Here is a 20,195-nt window from a genome sequence, read left to right as displayed (position 1 = left end):
TATTTCATGATCCTATTGATACCTCCCCCAAAACGTTGGAAAACATTCTCTATCAGCCAATCAGTATGTGTGGTAAGTGTGTTATCACTTCAGAGTCTCTTTGTGTTTTGCTTTTCCTTTAAGAGGGAACTTTTGCTGGAAAGCAGGATTTTGGTTTCTTACAAACTGCCTCTGCCTGACATCATCCCATCCTACTGTTAACAGTAGAGAAGATGTGTTTGCCTTTCATCAGAGTTACTCTGGAGCATAGCTCTGAATGCTTTTCTCGACAGAAATAGTGTTTTTCAAAGCAAAGATCCAAATTCCACTGTTATTTTAAAGGGAAAGGACATAGCAAAATTCGTTCAAAAGAAAAAAAGGTTATCACCAGGATCTCAGCAAGTCTACTCCAATACCATCTCGCAGTGTTTTCACATCTCTTCAGTCACTTTGGTAATCATTTCATTTGGAGTTTTCTTGTACAAGTGATATGCATACCTTACAGTATCAGATGAATTTAATATGCCTCATTTTGTCCTTTAAAAATTAAACGTACAGGGATGCTTTAAAATGTCAAATCTGCAAGCACTTTCTTCTCCATTTTTCAGTGCATGATCACTGGATATTTTTTGTACTGATTTTTATATTGCTTTTGCTAGTACAAAAAAAAAAAAAAAAAAAAAAAGTTAGTGCAGAAAGTGTTAGTGGGTGCCCAGCTGGTAAAATTACAGGGAGATACTCAAGGTAAAATCCTGCAAGTGGAGTTCCACATACTCTTCTAAACAGGCATACACAGGTTTGGACTAAGAAAAGTTATCATTAAATTGTGCTGAAATTGAATTATTCTATTTTTCCTAGACATTATTTTTGATTACCATTAGGTAAAATCAGGGTCAGCTTCTAATCTGTTAAGATTTCCTGCTGCATTGCTAATGCAGCTGTCACAGATTGTTACTACATTGCTACAGAAGCCTGTTTGTGAGTACAGTTTGACTAGCTCAGGTCTTTTGCAGTGAAGGAGTTGCTGACAGGTTTAAAATCACAACAATCACTGATTTTATCCAAAATGGAAGGAACACCAATAAATAAGCTAAAGTAGCTGGGAGTACTTGACTTGGTAAGAGGTGACCTTTTCTGACACTCCAGATAGTTACTAATAGAATCCAATTTCTGCTCAGGTCCACTCCATACAAACCTGGTTTGCAGTCTCTGTAGAGAATCTCTGGCAGGCAACAATCAGGAAATTTCCCAGGTTGGCTTGACTATAACACAAAATACCAGAGAGATTTTGTGTCAAACATGAGTACTACTTTTTCACTTTGGGTTTTTTTTTTTTTAGTAGATAATGAAGCAGGTAATTTTTAGGGGTGTGACCAGCTCTCTGCATCACCATCATCAAGTTAAAATCCAAGGCTGTGATCAGACAGGATCTTTTAAGTGAATGCATTTGGGACTTTCACCCTTAGTATACCACTCTTAGAAATCATTAAGATCTTGATGGTATAACTTTGGAAGGAATTTGACTTTAAAGGTTCAGATAGATTTTTCTAAAAGCATCTAAACAATTCTGCACCCAACTCACTTATTTTGCTTTCCATACTGGAAATCAAGTTCCTTTTTTTTGCTTGTTTGTTTGGGTTTTGTTCTTATTCTTTAGGTTTTTGTTCTTATTCTTTAGAAAATTGTCCTACATTTCTGTCTGCTTTTTAGATTTTTTATTTTTTTTTTCTGACATTTTAGCCCCGTCTTTCTTCCTTCCTTTAGGAATGCCCCAGACAGTAGAATGCACAATGGATCTTGCCAAACTGAGCATTAGTCAGTGCACAGCCAATGAAGACTGCACAGCCTATGCCCCAGTCTATGTGTGTTTGCACCCAGTGCTGTGCCCATGCTGCTGAGCTGTGAGCTGAACACACAGGAGTGAGGAGTAGCTGTCAGTTTGGGTACTCAGAAACCTGAACCCTACCAGCTTTTAGTGGGGCTTGGGATTTTAGAGGACTTAGTTGGTTTTCAAAATGAACCTTGTGTACTTCTGAAAATTTGGCCAAAGTATAATGCAACGTAAGCTTTGTGGTTGGTCCCAGGTGTCAATGAAGTACTTGTGCAGAGTCTCATTAATTATCTGGCGCATCCTGCTTGGTCTGTGTGGTGTGATCCTATGCTGATGACAGTGAGGGCTTTGATGTTGGTGAAGATAACTGTAAGTTTGAGTTCACCCTATCACTGACTTGCCATAGGCACAGCCAGATGTGCCAGTCAGTGTGAGCCTGAACAAACCAGCAGTGCCTAAGGCTGGGATCCAGAGAAGGCACAAGGCACTTGACCAGCAAATAACCACAGAGAGATGCCCCAGCTGATACAAGTGTGGGAGACTCAGCACAGATTTGCTCTGGTTCATCTAGAACTGAGCCATTTGGTAGACATACTGTGCAGCAGGGTCAGATGGCAGCAGTGAGAGTCTGGCTTTTCTTTCTCTGAAAAAGGAGCCTTTTGGAAAACTTGTAATTCATTTAAAAAAACAATTGCTATTACTTTTGCAAGTGCTGCTGTGGTTGAGATGTTATAGCATTATGTGTCTAAGCAAGAAAATTTTCTATTTAAGGATGAGTATGAAAGTTTCTCAAGCTGTAGGATGGGTGGAAAATTTGATTGAGACATATGACCAGAGAGGAGAACATGCCTCTCCCAGGTCTGCTGAAAGCACCACAGCTGAGAAGCATGGAGAAGGCATGGAGGGTTACTTGCTCTTCCAAGTCTTGGGCCTGGACATTGACCTGAGAGCCCTCAGGCCCTGAGCTGTAAGCACAGCACTGGTGTTAATTAGTTCTTGAGTTGATGGGGTTGTAGATGTGGAAGGAGAAAGCCAAACTGTCAATTCATAGGAAAAAAATTGGAGTCCAATATGAAACAGAATTTATGCAACACATTTAATTTTCTTTCAAAGTCAAATGTAGTCTTATATCAGTGGAGTAACTGTGGAGTTTCTGGAGCATAAATTACAAATTGATGTTTCAGCCTTAGTCAATACAGTGACAGCACTGAAGAGAAGATAATAGTTCCCATTACCTAGGGTGAAGGAATCTTGTCTGTTTTCATTTATTTTCATATTTTTATGTGAATCAACAAATAACAGCGTCCAGGCCTCTTGAAGAAAATGCATGTTAATTGTTTTGAAACAGATGGGGGAAAAATTGGAATTAGATGAAAACTGTCTTAAGGAATCACTGGAAGAGCTAGCAAAAACTAATTATTGGAGGCAAACTTTGAATTAGAGCAAGATAGCATCACTACATTTGAGAGCAACTTAGCAGGATAAATCTTTCTTTGAATTTCATCAATAAATCTTTCTTTGGATTTCATCACTTCCATTTAGCAAAACAACATTCCTCTGGAGGTAAATCAAAGCAGGATTATAGCCCCTGCTGTGGTAGGTATTGAATCCCTGTGTTGGAGGGGAGCAGTGTGAGAGTTATCCTCCATTTGCATCCTAATTATGATTTATTCAGAGGCAATTAGATTTTCAAGGCAGGCAGGTGTTCTCTTGATGAAAAATACATCACTCCTCCTCAGCAGGATGCAGACATTGCCTACATGAGAATCTGCCTGAATTCGTAGGACAATAGAAGCTCCTCAGGAGTCTGTGGGCAGAAAAGTGTGTGAGCATCTCTGAAGAGTCCATATTCACAGTGACAAAAGAGGGCAAAAGCTCGAGCTAGTTAACTTCTTTGATAAAATTCAAACACTAAGCATTTTGCAGTTTGAAAGCTTGCCAATGTCACTTGAGGTCTATGCAAAAGTTACCCCAAGTGCTTGCAGGAGTAAAGCTGTTCCTTCAGGAAGGTGATGAGTGGTGATGAGTTCAGGGAAAACCAACTGGCCTTGACTGTCATCTGTTGAGCTGAAAGGTATAGTAAACCAAGAAGTATTTTTGGCTAAAGTAGTTCAGTTCTCCCTCATTAAAGAAAACTTTGCTTGGTTCTAGAGGAGGGGGAAAAAAAAAATACTGATTTTAGTCAAGCTTTTTAGGTGGCTAGTTCATCCAGCTGTTTCTTACTTCCAAAGCCATGCTTGTGGTATTGTCCAAGGTGTGGAAATGGGGCACCATATGAGACTTGTTCTGCTGTGGAGGACATATGGGATCTGTTTGCACCAAGGAGCACCACTGAAGTCTGCAGCTGAGAAGGTGGGGTATCCCCAGAAGTGAATTAGATAGGCAAATCCAAATATTTCTCTTTCCTGTCTGTGGGGAAGCATAAGAGCAAGTATAAAGGACTTTTCCACAGCTGCAGACCATGTGTGCTTTTATGACCGAATTCTCTTGTCTGGATTCAAAACCTGTAGAAATCATATCAAACAAGCAAAACACATCACGTGCTGTGGCCCCAGTGAGGTAGACATGTCTTAGTTTGGTTTTGTTCTGGCTTGCAGAGGGTGCTGTGCCTGCACCACTGGCCTGCGCACAGCATGGAGTCCTGGGCAGCACAGCATGCAGGGAGGAACTGGTGAGAGGTAAAGAACACATGGCCAGATTTCAGAGGCCTGTAGTCAAAGTAGCTGGAGAAATAAGATGGAGTCATACAATCCAACTCTGTGACTGCCCTGCCTTGGTTTCCTCTCAGCAACGTCCCTCAGGCAGTGGGCTTAGATGCTCTGCTTCCCAGTGCCGTCTTCCTTTACTGCAGCCAACACTTAAACAATTAACGTGAAATAGCAATTGCTCTTGTCTTTAAAACACCGATTTGGAGAAGAATTCATTTGGGGGGTTTCATTGTTGTTTGTTTTTTCTCCTCCTACCCTAGATGTTTTCCCCCCATGCTTTCATAAAAATTAACAAACAAAGGGATTTGTAATCTGCTCAGAGAGAAAAGAATGAGGGGTTTGCTATGTGTGTGCATACAACTTTAGGTAGGAAGTCTGTTGCTTGTTAAAGTTATCTTTCCAAAATTCCTCTCTGATTGTGACACATGATGAAAATCTGTTATTTGAATGCAAACTCTTCATTTTTAGGTGTTTATAAACCTTAACACAGTACTGCAGATGGTATCCTAAGAGATCAGAGTTAGTAACTGCTGTGTGATGTTCATGGTATTTTTAGTATTTCAACCATGTCAGGATATGTTTGGTCATTATTTTCCTAAAGTTGTCCTTTTTTTTTTTTTTTTTTTTTTTTGAGTAATCCGTATAAGATGTTTGCATGATGAAAAGTAATTTAAGTTCACTTTTTAAAAAGCTGTGTTTCTTGCTGTAGGTTTTGTTTGTTTAACAGATTAACATTTTTGCTAATGGGGTGGCAGAGTTTTTTTTTTTCCTTGTTAGCGTTTTTGGTAGAAGGATATCTAGGACATTTTCCAAGAAAAACACATTTTGTAACTTTTGCCTCTGGTTGTGGAAGTAGTAAAGTCCAAAAATATTTGTTTTCTGATAGAGTTTGGCTATCTGGGTAACAATATGCAACTATGCATAGTACATAGATGTGACTTCAAAAAAAAAAAAATTAAAAAAAAATCCCATTTTTGGTGAAAGTAATCAAGAAATGAATCCAGCAAAGTCAAATCCCTCCCAGAATGGCTATTTTTGGTCTGTTGATATAACTGAAACATTTGGCCCTCGTGTCAAATGTCAAATCATAGGCATTTTACATTTTCAAATTCACAAAAGGCCAACTAAGGGAGGGGTTTTACTTCAGAAAACACTGAGGAATTTGGCCACCTTGCATCGTGTCCTGTGAGGTTTGACTAAAAACAGTGAGGAATTTGGTCGAATTTGGCCACCTTGCATCCTGTCCTGTAAGGTTTGACTAAAAACAGTGAGGAATTTGGTTGAATTTGGCCAGGTTGCATCGTGTCCTGTGAGGTTTGACTAAAAACAGTGAGGAATTTGGTTGAATTTGGCCAGGTTGCATCGTGTCCTGTGAGGTTTGACTAAAAACACTGAGGAATTTGGTTGAATTTGGCCACCTTGCATCGCGTCCTGTGAGGTTTGACTAAAAACACTGAGGAATTTGGTTGAATTTGGCCACCTTGCATCCTGTCCTGTGAGGTTTGACTAAAAACAGTGAGGAATTTGGTTGAATTTGGCCACCTTGCATCCTGTCCTGTGAGGTTTGACTAAAAACAGTGAGGAATTTGGTTGAATTTGGCCAGGTTGCATCGTGTCCTGTGAGGTTTGACTAAAAACAGTGAGGAATTTGGTTGAATTTGGCCAGGTTGCATCGTGTCCTGTGAGGTTTGACTAAAAACACTGAGGAATTTGGTTGAATTTGGCCACCTTGCATCCTGTCCTGTGAGGTTTGACTAAAAACACTGAGGAATTTGGTTGAATTTGGCCACCTTGCATCCTGTCCTGTGAGGTTTGACTAAAAACAGTGAGGAATTTGGTTGAATTTGGCCAGGTTGCATCGCGTCCTGTGAGGTTTGACTAAAAACAGTGAGGAATTTGGTTGAATTTGGCCACCTTGCATCCTGTCCTGTGAGGTTTGACTAAAAACACTGAGGAATTTGGTTGAATTTGGCCACCTTGCATCCTGTCCTGTGAGGTTTGACTAAAAACAGTGAGGAATTTGGTTGAATTTGGCCAGGTTGCATCCTGTCCTGTGAGGTTTGACTAAAAACACTGAGGAATTTGGTCAAATTTGGCCACCTTGCATCCTGTCCTGTGAGGTTTGACTAAAAACACTGAGGAATTTGGTTGAATTTGGCCACCTTGCCTCCTGTTCTATGAGGTTTGCCTTTTGGCCTGAGACCTCAAGATCCTGAGCCTTGGACAGAACTATTTTACGATGCTCATTCAGGCTTGGCTGTAGTAGCAAGTTTTCATAAATGCCCCATGTACTTCAAAATTAAACCCTCCTTAACTTTTTTCACTTCAAAAGGTGAGAGAAAAAGGGGGGTGGGGGGGAAATGTCATTTTATATGGCTCTGTTTGAAAAGGGTTTTGTGTACCTTTATAATTCTTTTAAAGCAATATTTTAAGAACTAACTGCCAGCCAAAGTGGCAATGCAGAAAAGTGCCATCTTGTTTAGGATTTGTACACGCCAGTTTTTAACACAGTGTTCTTTTCACTAAGTACTACATACATTAATTTATATTTATATATTGTTGGTATTGTTGTAACCGAGCTTCTCCTTTCTAAACACTTCAGGAACAAGGCCTTGTATTTTTAGGTGATTTTCATAAACAGAATAATTCCTTTTCCTTTCACTAGTATCTTGCACTCTGATACATGTAGCAATACTTAATATATTCTCTTCACAAGTATCTGTTAAGTGATTTAGTTAATGGTTGATAAATGTTTTGTACAAAATAGATTCTGTACAGAAAAAAAAATCTTTTAGATAAACATTATTTATTTTTACTGTTTTGTAAGTTAGACACTATAATGAAGCTCCTTTTTGCCAGAATTACTGGAAGTGCCTCTTGTTAAAATGTATTATACAGTAAATATGTATTCAAAATTATTAGAAATACTTGTCACAAAATGAACAATGTGGATGTTGCAATGTGAAGACAAATGTACAACATAAATAGAATTCTGTGGTATCCTGTTTACCGTGTTTCTTTTTCCTTTATTGAACAAATTTATTTTCAGTATCCAGTTTTCAGTTTAAGCACCAGACTGCAAATGACCTGTAGCCTCTTCAAGCTCTGACTGAAGTCTAGTAAAGCTGGTATGTATTGAATTAACATTTTACCTGTCAGCCGTTGCTTAGTACATGTTAGTGAACCATGCTCACCTTTACTGGTATCCCATTACCTGCAACTTAGAGTGCAGGATTCTGCTGGTCTGTTTCAGGTCACCAATAAATCCCACATTAAGTCGTGTGACTGAACCAATCTTTGAATGGCCTCTTTATAAACTTCCTTCTTTAATGATGACCAATATTTCAATGTCCATCACCTGTGTACTTTTCAATCCACTTAATACAGACCACACAGATTGAATGTGGTCTATGTTACACAGCACTATTCAGCCATAGTAATGCAGGGTGACTAATGCTTCCAGAAAAAAATGAAATGTGTTACCTTAACCTCGTTAATCATAGAAATAATCTGTTAAAGTAGGACATCAGAGGTCTTTTCCAAGGTAATGATTCTGTGATTCTGTATTCTACTTGTTGGGGCTTTTTCCCCATCTATGAGTGAAACCAATTTTGTGACAATTATGTTGGTAAGCAGTCATTCTTCAATGAAGATTTTGCTAGTCTAGTATGTGGGCTAGGATTGACATCTAGCTACTTTTTTTGTTTGCTCAGTATTTTTATATACTGTCAAAAAATTTCCCCATTTTTAAGGTTTTATTACCTACTTTCATCAAAGATCTGGAGAGCTCATTAACCACCTCATTTGAAATGGCTGCATATAAATTATCTCGACCAAGTGGGTGTTGAAAGTGTCTCTACCTATAACTTAAAAATTCCTTCATTTCAAAATATGGAAGAGCATCAGCTGCATATCAGACTGTCAGTTTCAAGTCCCACAAGTTTATTTGTCTTAAGGTCTGAATGTGTCCCACAAGTTTGTTTGACTTAAGCTCTAAATGGCAAAAATGTAAGGAAATTCACACCAGGCTGTGATTAGAAATATATTAATACAAAAATAAAATATAGTTATTCCTACTCTAAGAAAACTTCTTATAAGCCTGCAGCTGGTCTGTCCCAAGCACTTAGTAACTCCATAGCATGGAATTATTTGATCTAGAGATTTGTAGCTGCCCACAGAGAAGCAAACAAGTGGAGTAGTGAATTAAAACTCTTTTCCTTCAATTCTCTTTTTCACAAAGTGTAGGCACTACCAAGGTAAAGAATGTATTTGTCTTTGAAAAACACCAAGCTCTCTCTAGAGCTCTTCAAACAGCAAGAGGGTTCCCATGGGAAGTGATGAGCAATAAAGCACAGAGCAGAGGCAGTCAATCAGCTAATGAGACCACCCATAAACATGGCTCTCCTGGGGTTCTGGTAAAACATAAAGGGGGCCATGGTGCACAATCAGGAGCAGCTCAATTAAATGTTGCATTTTCTGGGTGTTCAAATTACTCTCAATTGCCCACACAAATCCAGTGGCCTAAAACTACTTACATTTGTTTCACTAAAAATAGGTATCTGGGAGAGTTCTTGGCACTCCATTTTGCAATACTTTCTTTAATGTTTCTTCAGTTATCTCACCAATATCCTGCGGAGATCAACATTATCCCTCATGCTACCACTGACTCCTGGGATGTTATCAGTGATTCATGTATGGGTAGGATAGCAAAGGACTTTGGCAGGTGCATGACTTCAGGTGCGATGCTGACTGATGGGGCTGTCCCTCTGGGGGAGCCACAATACAAGGGTGGTTTTTAACCACTCCACACTGTTACAGGTTGAGGACTGGGTGTCCTACCATAGCAATAAAAAGACCTCCAGGGACTAGAAGTGGAGGGGGAGGCAGAGGACATTGCCATTATTGCTATTCCATCCCATCATCCTGCAATCTCTGTATAACCAGACATCACGGTCTCTTGTCCTCCTTTCTCCCTTCTCTCTGGTCCTGGCACAGTGGCTGTTTTGGTTTGTGGGGGAGTTTGCAGCCTTCTGTGGCCTTCTGCAGCCTTCTTGGCAGCTAATTTCTTGTTGTGCAATTTTGGCCTAGCGTGGGAGAGGGCAATGAAGCCCTCGAGGGGGCAGTGACTGTCCTGGGTCAGGGGGAGCTGCTGGGAGGTTTTAGCTTAGGGAGGCTTGGTAGGCCCAGGTAGAGCACTGGGCTGAGGCTGATTGTGGTTTGTGCATCTATTTCCTTTGTGCCTTTATATCTTTTTGTAATTTTGGTTGGGGTTTTTTGTTTGTTTTGATTTTTGGTTGGTGGGTTGGGTTGGGTTGGGTTGGGGTTTTTTGTAAATAGTATTTTTTCATTTAGCCTCCAATTCATAGAATCAGAGAACCATGGAATCAGTCAGGGTTGGAAGGGACCACAAGGATCATCTAGTTCCAAGCCCCCTGCCATGGGCAGGGACACCTCACACTAGATCAGGCTGCCAAGAGCCTCATCCAGCCTGGCCTTAAACACCTCCAGGGATGGGGCCCCAACCACCTCCCTGGACAACCCATTCCAGGCTCTCACCACTCTCATGGGGAAGAACTTCTTCTTTATGTCCAGCCTGAATCTCCCCACTTCCAGCTTTGCTCCATTCCTCCTAGACATATCACTACCTGATATCCTAAAAAGTCCCTCCCCAGCTTTCTGGTAGCCCTCTTCAGATACTGGAAGGCCACAAGAAGGTCACCTCAGAGCCTTCTCTTCTCCAGATTGAACAGCCCCAGCTCTCTCAGTCTGTCCTCATAAGAGAGGTGCTCCAGCCCTCTGATCATCCACCACACAATTCTGTGTGTTTTTATTTACTCTTTTGGGGAAAAACACTTTCTGTCCTCTTGCCCTGGGTAGCTGATGGCTCAATCGAGGACACACACTGAGATTCCAAAAACCTGGCGTGCTGAGAACGGAACCATCAAAGCCAGCTACTTTGTGAAACAGCTTCACAGCCAAGGGGTGATACTAACATTGCATTCACTCAAGAGCCACAGGGAAAAAAAAAAAAAAAAAAAAAAAGGCAAGTTTTAAGTTTTACCTAAGGTTTTGATGACTAGTTTTAATCACTAAGTAACCTGGGATAGTCACAGTTGTAATGCTTTGAAAGTCTGATACAGAGAAAAGGCTGCTGCAACATCTGCAACCAGGAAATACAAAGCAGAAATCTGCTGTTTGAGCTGCATGATGGCTTCATTTGCAGTTACTTTTGTTGTTGTTGCTGGTGAATTACTGCACAATCTTTTGCACATGGTGATTGTTTATTACTGTGCTTGCCAAAGGCATCACATTCTACAAATTCAATACCTTCTGTGTAATCAACTCTTCTGTTAAATTCTTTACACCTTGTTTTTCCATATTTCTAGCCAAAATCTTTGGGTTTAAATCTACTTCAAAGAATATATCTGCATTACAGAAGGTGCTATGGGGTTTTATTAAGATTAATGCTATTAATCCCTAGTGGCTGGACAAATTCCAGCTTCTCTTATTACATTCTTCTAAATTAAAATTCTCCCCAAAGCTCCATTGGGCACAAATGCCCTGAAGAGATGTGTCACTGGATTGCTCTTTCATCCTTCTTGTTAGACCCCGTCAGTGCTGGATTTCACAGGAGTCACTGGGATCTTTCACAGTGTGCTATATAAGTATAGAACAGATTCATAGAATCATAGAATGGTTTGTTTTGGAAGAGCATTTTAAAGGTTGTATAGTCCAGCCCCCCTGCAATAAGCAGGGACATCTTTACCTAGAGTAGGTCATGTTACTTCTCTTGAAAATTCTAGTCAAAATCTGTCTGGGTCACCAATCATTCAGGAAAGAAACCCACCTAGCTCTCTCACCTGCCAAGTTACCTTCTGCAAGTGCTTTCAAGTAATCTACAGACATTGAGCATGCTCCTGTATGTTACCTCAAGCACCTGGCATGCAGAACATGAATAGAATATGTGTATCATTTTATAGTCAGGGTGCAGTAAACATTTACATCAACTGGTGTTTTTAAAAGTTGAGGTTTTTTCTGAGGCCTTATGGAAGAGGCTTACAATCTGGATGTCAGGAATAACTTGATGAGCACCTCAGGGTAATAAGACTTCTCAGAAGGACCTATGGATATCCTAATAACAAGTTGGCCAGGTCCAAAAACTAATTAAAACAAGTTTCCTTCTGCTTTTGCTGTTCTTAGGTAAGAAAACTGTTCTTTGATCCAGATCTGGAAGTCATTAGTTCAACCAGTTCTATCCTCAGATCTGGCAGGTTTTGAATGTCTCCAGAGAAGGAGACTCCACAACCTCTCTGGGCAGCCTGCTCCAGTGTTTTGTCACCCTCACAGTGAAAAAGTTTTTCCTTATGTTCATTTGAAACCTCCTCTGCTGCAGCTGGCACCCATTGCCCCTTGTCCTGTCATTGGACATCCCTGAGCAGAGCCTGGCTCTATCTTCCTGACACTGCCCTTCACATCTTTATAAACATGAATGAGGTCACCCCTCAGGCTCCTCTTCTCTGAGCTAAAGAGCCCCAGCTCCCTCAGCCTTTCCTCAGAAGGGAGATGTTCCACTCCCTTCATCATCTTTGTAGCTCTGTGCTGGACTCTTTCAAGCAGTTCCCTGTCCTTCTTGAACTAAGGGCCCCACAATTGGACACAATATTCCAGATATGGCCTCACCAGGGCAAAGTTTAATGTTTGTTTCAAGTGTGTTCTTAAGACTGGCCACAAAAAGAAAACTAATGTCAAGAAATAATGAATCCATAGGAATAGAGTAGACAGTGAAACTGAATTGATTAAATGTCTTCATGGTACCTGCTTATCATTGACTCTACATTACACATTAAACAAAGAATTGAAGCTAGGAGAAGTTTTTTGTCTGTTTGGGGTTTTTTAATTATAAAAGTTAAATTGTACTAAAGTCGAAGTACTCTAAGATGTTTCTTTGAAAGACACAGCTGCTATTCTGGCAACTGGATTTCCAGGCTTGACAGTGTTGGGACACCTTGGGCATCTCTGAGTTCTTCCTGAGCTCTGCACAACCTTCCTGCATGACCTTCAGCAAACATGAATCGTTCAGTTTCTCTCCTTTAAATGTGAGTATTACTGCTTAGCCATCTGTCTAGTTCTGCTCTGTGTCATCTTAACTTCTGTGCTGAGCTCTCCAGTGATTTAGGAGATAATTGCAGTAGAAAAACTATAGGCCACAAGCAGTTGCTGTCTGACTGGCTCTCCTTCTCTGTGAGTTGTTTCAGGCAGAGCAGAGTTTTCTTTTTGTAAAATAGTCACTATTTTCCTTCTATCAGATAAATGTTTCTTTGCAGCTGTTACGTGTGCATTCTAATTTCAGTGTAAAAATTTATCTGTACATTTATGATTTAAATAAGTCTCTTAGAATGTGGGGGAAATGATTAAGTCTTTTACAAAGGAAAAAGTTTCATGCTGCTGAACACTGGGCACAGTTTTTGAGACTTTACAAGGTTAATATTTGTTCACAAAATGTGCTTGAAGAAAAAAGCACAGGTAGTTCCCTGGAGCTACACCTCAGAGATCTGTCATTGTTGGATAGTTTAAAGACAGAGCAGCTGGCTTGTTAGTGTATTGACACATCTATGAATCAAGATTACTCTTGTCACAGCTATTCACTATGGCTAGACTAGGCTTTGTAACTGTAATTAATTTAACCCTGTGCTTTAGAAATGAAGGTGGTCTGGCTTCTAATTTCCTGTAACTAATACAAAGTAAGAATGCAAAGAAAATAGAAACAGACCTCAAGGAACAGGCGTTAGTCTGGTTCTTTGTCCTGTAGCTACTTTAAAGGCTTGGTTTCAATTATAAAATAAGTATATATAAGTAAGCAATTTCTTTTAGGCCTATGGGAAAGCAAAACCTTTAGTGTCTGATTGATTGTCTATCAAGCTTCCAGTGACTTTTTGTGTCATTATGCTTGGGGCATGCCTGTGGGAGGCACTGAAAAGTGACATGCAAGAGGCAACATATCCTGTGTTGCAACTGGTGGTGATTTGTTTCCCCTGTCTGAGTTCTTGTGACTAAATTCTGGTAGGTGATACCCATAGCCTGGAGGCCTGGGAAGCTAATACATTCCTGCCTGGAGGAGACTTTCTTCTCTGCCAGATGAACTCACTGAGTTTTACTAAGGATCTTGTATCCATTTACTCTGATCATCTAGAAAACTATTGTAAAGCAGGACATAAATAAGATTGTTTCTGAGGAACAGCTATAACTAACTAATAAAGCAGTGGTGATGGTGTTCTGGAAGGTGTAGGAAAACCTTCCATAGTGAAAAATGCCTCCTCCCAGGGTGGTTTTCATAAAGTTCCAGTTAAGATATTATCTGCATTTAGAAAGAAGTCAGAGAAGGTTCTATAAAGAAATTCCAGTAAAAGTCCAGCTGTGATATGAAGCTGATGCTGAGGTTGCACAAGGAACCAAAAATCCAGGCAAGATGAGATTGCACTAAGACCTGTGAGCCTCGTTCTTCAAAGCATTGCTTCATCTTCAACTGCATGAAGTCATTCTTTTGGTGTTTTCCTGTAAGGGTAGAGCACCATGCCCTGGTGTTCATTGATACTATTTGTAGCATGATAGGGTCTTGGAGGATTATGTGAAAGGGAGTTATATAAAGAATTTATGATTCTGAACATGAGCTTCTCCTATTTGAATTGACAGCATGGTGAAGGCCACAAGTGACAGAATAACTGGTGCTTGTGTCAGAAATCATTGAAGGTGACAAGGTCAGCCACAAAGATTAAAGGTCAGGCAAAACTAGCACAGATCCCACATTGTGTAAATTCAGTTTTCCTAATAATTGAAGGAAACAAGCTGGAAACTGTTCTCTGAAATAGGCTGAAAGAACTCATAATCACTAATTCTCCTAATCACTAATTCTGCTGGACTATTAGGCACCCTGATATCGCTCAGAAAAGGAAAGAGATGTCCAAGTTTCCAAACTCACCAAGTAAGGATATAAGACACATGAATTACATGCAATGTAATAAAATACCAGCCACATTAAGAACCCAAAATGGAGATATAATGAAGGAAGGGATAATAATTTGTCTTAAATCTAGAAAAGTAGAAGTCTGTTCCAAGGCACTGTGTTTAGCATGGCACCGCTCTGAGTGCCAATGACGTTTTAGCTGCCATGGGAACATATTCTATCTCAGAGGCTGGGAGAGAACAAGATGGGGAAAGGAAGAAGAATTTATGGGTTTAATAACTTCTCTGCTTATATAATTAAAGCTCACAGGTTAGTAGAAGACACAGGATTTATAGCCTCTCTCAGCTCAAACAACTGAACTGGGAACTAGTCACGTTCTTCACATTTACACAAGCTTGCAAGTAAATGCTGGTTCAGCAAACACAGGGTGGGAATGAAGTCTGCAAATGTTTCCTTTCATGGTAGCAAAGGACTTGACTGACTCTACCCTGCAATTCTATCTTTTAATGAGTCTTTTCACTCTGCTTTTACATCATGTTGATGGGGACTTTACCCTGAGGCTTTTGGGGAGCAGGGTGTACTGGTTATAAAGGGAAGGAACCAGGGTCTGGATGGGAAAGTTTTATCAATCACCTGCTCACCCTACATCCTGTCTTCTCCCACATACACCTTGTTGTTTTTTTCTGGGCCATTCTTCCTTGAAATCTTTCATTTCCTGGGAATAAGCAATTAAGGTCAGGATTTTTATTTTTTTTCCTCTCTCCACAAAGCTTTGTCACATGCCCCATCAAGCTCACAGCAACTTAAAAAGAAAAATACCCCCGGGAGAGCTTAGATGCTCTTCAGAATTTCCAGCTAGGGCGCCCGGCATCTTTGCTTTGCCTGTGTGCCCCGTGTCCTGGAGTTCACAGGAGGGGAGAAAGGAAGAAGAAAGTGAGGAGGTGGGGGAGGAGGATGGGGGTGAAAAGAATATCAAGTGCTCAGGCGAAGCAAGAAACCAAACAAGTTCCCCCACCCTTACATTTTTTCCGTTCTCTACCTCCAGTATAAAGATGTACCACAGATGGTAATTTCTAAGAGGTGTTTTTTTTCCCCTCCAATTTCTCCTTCTTCTAATCTGGGACTGGTGCCCATGCATGCATGTGTGGGAATGCATAAGCCATAGAGGGAGCTTACCTACAAATTCTGGTAGGCACCATCTCTGGGGACCTCAGCTGCCAGGTAAGATTTGGCTTTTCTTCTTCTCTTTGTTGAGCTGCCATTCAGAGAGAATGTCTTTTAACTGAGTTCTGGGTTAAACACTCTCTGTACTGGTCTCCTGTGTCCACCTATTCTAGCAAGTGCAGCTCCTGTGTGTCTGTGGGCTGACACACAATGAAAGCATGTCTAAGGAGGCTTACTGCAAAGTGGAGGAATTTCCAGTGGGGGGAAGGACTATTTTTCATTGCCTGGAGTTTGAATGGGTGAAGGGGCACTTTGGGAACTGCCTGAGAGTGTCTCAGCCTGCCGTATGCATGCTCAGCAGCAGGCTCATCCTTGGACCTGACCATCAGGGACAGCCCCACATGGGAGGGTGAGCACCGCTGCCACCCAGGCTGTGTCGTGGGTGAGTTACCTGGTGTGCTTTTGGTGGGACGGAAAGCAGAGCCACAGAGAGGACTCCTGCACCCCAGCTGGCTGCCGCCAGCAATGTGAGAAGGGGTCAGAGCTCCAGCTATGAGCCCCAGTGATGGACAGGAGAAAGGCGTAAGCATGGGCAGCAGCTGTTCTTTGGGCAGAGCAGCACCCACCTAGACTTGCTCAGGTATTATAGGTGTGATGAAGCTCAACTGGTGTGCTGCAATGTATGGCTATAAACTCTTCAGAGGGGATAGGCAAGGACAGAGAGGTGGTGGGGTAGCCTGGCATTTAGGCAGTGTTTTGATTGCCTTGAGCTTCATGATGGTGACAATAGGGCTGAGTGTTTATCTGCAGGAATCAGAGGGAAGACCAACAAGGCAGATATTGTAGTGGGATTTTGTTATAGACCACCCAACCAAGATAAAGAGTCAGATGAAATATTCTACAAGTACCTGGGAGAAGTCTCACAATTTCTAGTCCTTGTTCTTACGGGGAACTTCAACTCACCAGATGTCTACAGGAAATAGAGTACAACAGAGAGGAAACAGTCTAGAAGGTTCCTGGAGTATGTGGAAGATAACTTCCTGACACAGCTGGTGAGGGAGCCAACTAGGCTTGACCTGTTTTTTGTGAACAAAGGACTTGTGGGTGATGTGATGGTGGAGGCTGTCTCGGACACAGTGGTCACCAAATTACAAGAGTTTTTGATTCTTGGAGAAGGAAGGGAAGTAATAGAACTGCCACCTTGGACTTTTAGAGGGCTGACTTCAGCCTGTTTGGGAGCCTAGTTGACAGTGCCTTGTGAGGCAGTCCTGAAGGGCAGAGGTGTCTGGGAAGGCTGAGCCAGAAGACAGGGACAGGGAGCAGAATGAAGCCCTCATAATCCAAGGGAAGGGAGACTCTACAGAGGAACGAAGACAGGCTGGATTGGTGAGCTGGGGCAGTTATGTAAGCTTCAACAAGGCCAAGTACCAGGTCCTGCACCTGGGTCACAACAACCCCATGAAACACTACAGGCTTGGGGAAGAGTGGCTGGAAAGCTCTGCAGCAGAAAAGGACCTGAGGGTACTGGTTGACAGCCAGCGGAACTTGAGCCAGCAGAGTGCTCAGGTGTCCAAAAAGACCAACAGCATCCTGGCTGGTATCAGAAATCGTGTGGCCAGCAGGACTAGGGGAGTGGTTGTCACCTTTTGATCAGCGCTGGTGAAGCTGCACCTCAAATAGTGTTCAGTTTCAAGCTTCTTACTACAAGAAGGACATTGAGGTGCTGAAGTATGTCCAAACAAAGACAATGAGTCTAGAGCACAAGTCTTAGGAGGAGTGGCTGAGGGAACTGGTGTCGTTTAGTCTGGAGAAAAGGAAGTGGAGGTAAGACCTTATCACTCTCTACAACTACCAGAAAGGAGGTTGTAGCAAGATGGATATCAGTCTCTTCTCTCAAGTAGCAAGAGACGGGATGAGAGGAAACAGTCTCAGGTTTCACCAGGGGAGGTGTAGATAGGGTATGAGTAAAAATTTCTTCAACATAAGGGGTGTCAAGTACTGGAATAGGCTGCCCAAGGAAGTGGTTAGTCACCATCCCTGGAGGTGTTTAAAAGATGTGTAGATGTGGCACTTAGGGCCATGGTTTAGTGGTGACCAGGAAGTGCTAGGTTAACAGATGTACTCTGTGATGCTAAAGGTCTTTTCCAACCTGACCAATGCTATGACTCTATGGTTATGTTTTCCTGGCATTCCTGCCATATCTGGGAAGGAAGAGCTGCCCTCATGTTTCGCAGCACTGCAGAGATGTGGTATCCAAGATAGGGCAAAATCCATAGACTATCACTTTCCTAAGTTAGTAAGAGACCATCCTTACAGGTCAGGTACCTGCTTGGATAAAACCAGAGCTATGCCTGACCTCCCAATGCAGTTGGCAGTGTATTACAAACACTCCCAGTATAATACCAGCAGAGACAAAACATGTTGGAGTGGCACAGAGTGATTTTGGTTTTGAAACACTCAGATTTATGCTGGGTGTACAAAAGAGGAAAGATTAAATCTAATTTTACAGCAGACTGTGGTGCCACTGGGCATGCTGCTCTGCTCTCTGTCTTTTGTTCAGAATTTCCCTCAGAGGCCTTGTCAGGGTAGCTGAAATGATGCTCTGAGATATATGGTTGCAAGTTGCTCCAGGCCTGAAAACTACTGACCTCATTAAAGCCACCACAGGAACAACTGAGCCTGTCAGACTTGCATGGCTGTCAGTCCTTCCTAGCACAGGTCCATGTGACATCCTAGCTAAGTATCAATAATTCTTATAATAGCTTTTTATACAGCTGAGTGCAAGTTTTGTTTAAACTCTGCTCTCTGAGAATTGTACCAATCCAGGTGTGCTGCTGTCGAGCATTGGGGTGTCATATTCCACCTTCACAACTCCACTGTGCTTCTGTTTTTCTTTTGTCAGTACTGTCTGTGGGGTGCAGTGAAGGAGGCTGTACAGGCCCCCTGCTCCTCTGCTGGACCTTCTCTAGTTAGATGTTGCTTTGCTCAGAGATAAGGACAATTCACTCAACTGTGCATCAGATGTTTTCACTTTTCAATTATTTGGGGTTTTGGCATTCCTAGATTGCTGTAGTACTAACAGAGCATTTCGAAGCTTAAACTGAAGACTATTTGATAAACTTAGCAGCATACCTTCATGTGAGGGTCATGGCCATGTTCACAAGTTTGAATGAGTTTATCCTCATGTGAGTGCTGTAAGATGCATGCTGTTGTTCCCCATTGTACAAGTTTGGAAGCAGGGCATAGAGAGACAATGCAACTTTTCCCGAGATCACAAGAAAAGTCTAAAGCAGAGCAGGAACAGGCTTTTCTGCAAGTTTTCTGCAGCAAGCACACCCATTCTTTTTTTGTATTTAAAAACACCTGTATCCTCATTAGTGCTGACAAGGAAATGCATTAGTGCCCTCTCAGGGTGGTGTCAGGTGCAAAGATTTCTCTTAGATGTATTCAGTAGTTCATATTTCATCCAACGTGATGGAGAGATCTCTTGTGAAAGAGTTGGTACTACAGCCACGGACTTTTTGCCTTGTCTGTACATGAAGAGAGCCGAGGCACATATTCGCATGAGCAAACCTTAGCATCCAGAAATACTTTCCTTATTTTCACTGACATTTCCTGAAGCACAAATACCTATTGGAGAGTCTCTTGGGGAGCCATGAAGGCACATGTGTGTGCATATACACAGAACCACTATATTTTTAACTTGCAAAGATCTCTGTGTTTAGACAAACATAAAAGAATAAGAATTTCTCCTATGTGTATTTTCGGCCAGCAGTTCTCTAAAACATGGTGCTGCTTAAAAGTGAACACAGAAGCTGATTTCATAAATATTCTCAGATCTGATTTAGAGATTTAAATTAAGGACAAAGTGCTGCAGTATGTTAGTAGAGATTTAAGAATTACTGGTACCTTTTGTTCTCAAAGTGTAGTATTTAGGTTTTCTTTACTTCTTTGTATTTACCTGCAAAGAAGCAAATTCACATTTTTTCCTGTAACAATTGATCAGTGAGCCCTAAGGCTCTGTCAAAAATGGTGAAGGGAACTAAACCTCTTTATTCTTGTGTAACTCATTAGCCAACATCAGACGATTAGAGCTAATGTTTCAATCTAAAACAATTCAAGCTCCTCATTAACCGGGCTAGTTTCCTTTGATCTAATTACTTAATGTCCTAGATATATGGGAAATTCAGAGATCAGCTCTGAGAAATCTCTGCAGACATGGTCACATCTAGAAACGTGAGCTTACATATAGACTCCAGAGATGTTTAAACTGTTAACAAAAGCCTCATTTTGTCTGCCAGCAATGCTTGGTCGAATATTCAGTGAAATCACATTGATGACAGATGATTGCTCTTTGCTGAGTATGATTTCATCTTCATTATTATAGGCAAGTGGATCACATATTTCCATAATTAAACATCCAGTGCTCTAGTCAGATTCTCTTGTAAAGTTTGATAATTGCTGTTGTAGGGAAAACAGTACAGCAGGGTGTTGCTGTCACATGACAAGCTTTTGAGGCTGAGCTAATAGGATGCCCTTTTAAAATGTTCTC

This window comes from Indicator indicator, chromosome 14 (assembly GCF_027791375.1).
Source record: "Indicator indicator isolate 239-I01 chromosome 14, UM_Iind_1.1, whole genome shotgun sequence".
Taxonomy (NCBI): domain Eukaryota; kingdom Metazoa; phylum Chordata; class Aves; order Piciformes; family Indicatoridae; genus Indicator; species Indicator indicator.
Note: the sequence above shows the minus strand (reverse complement) of the source record.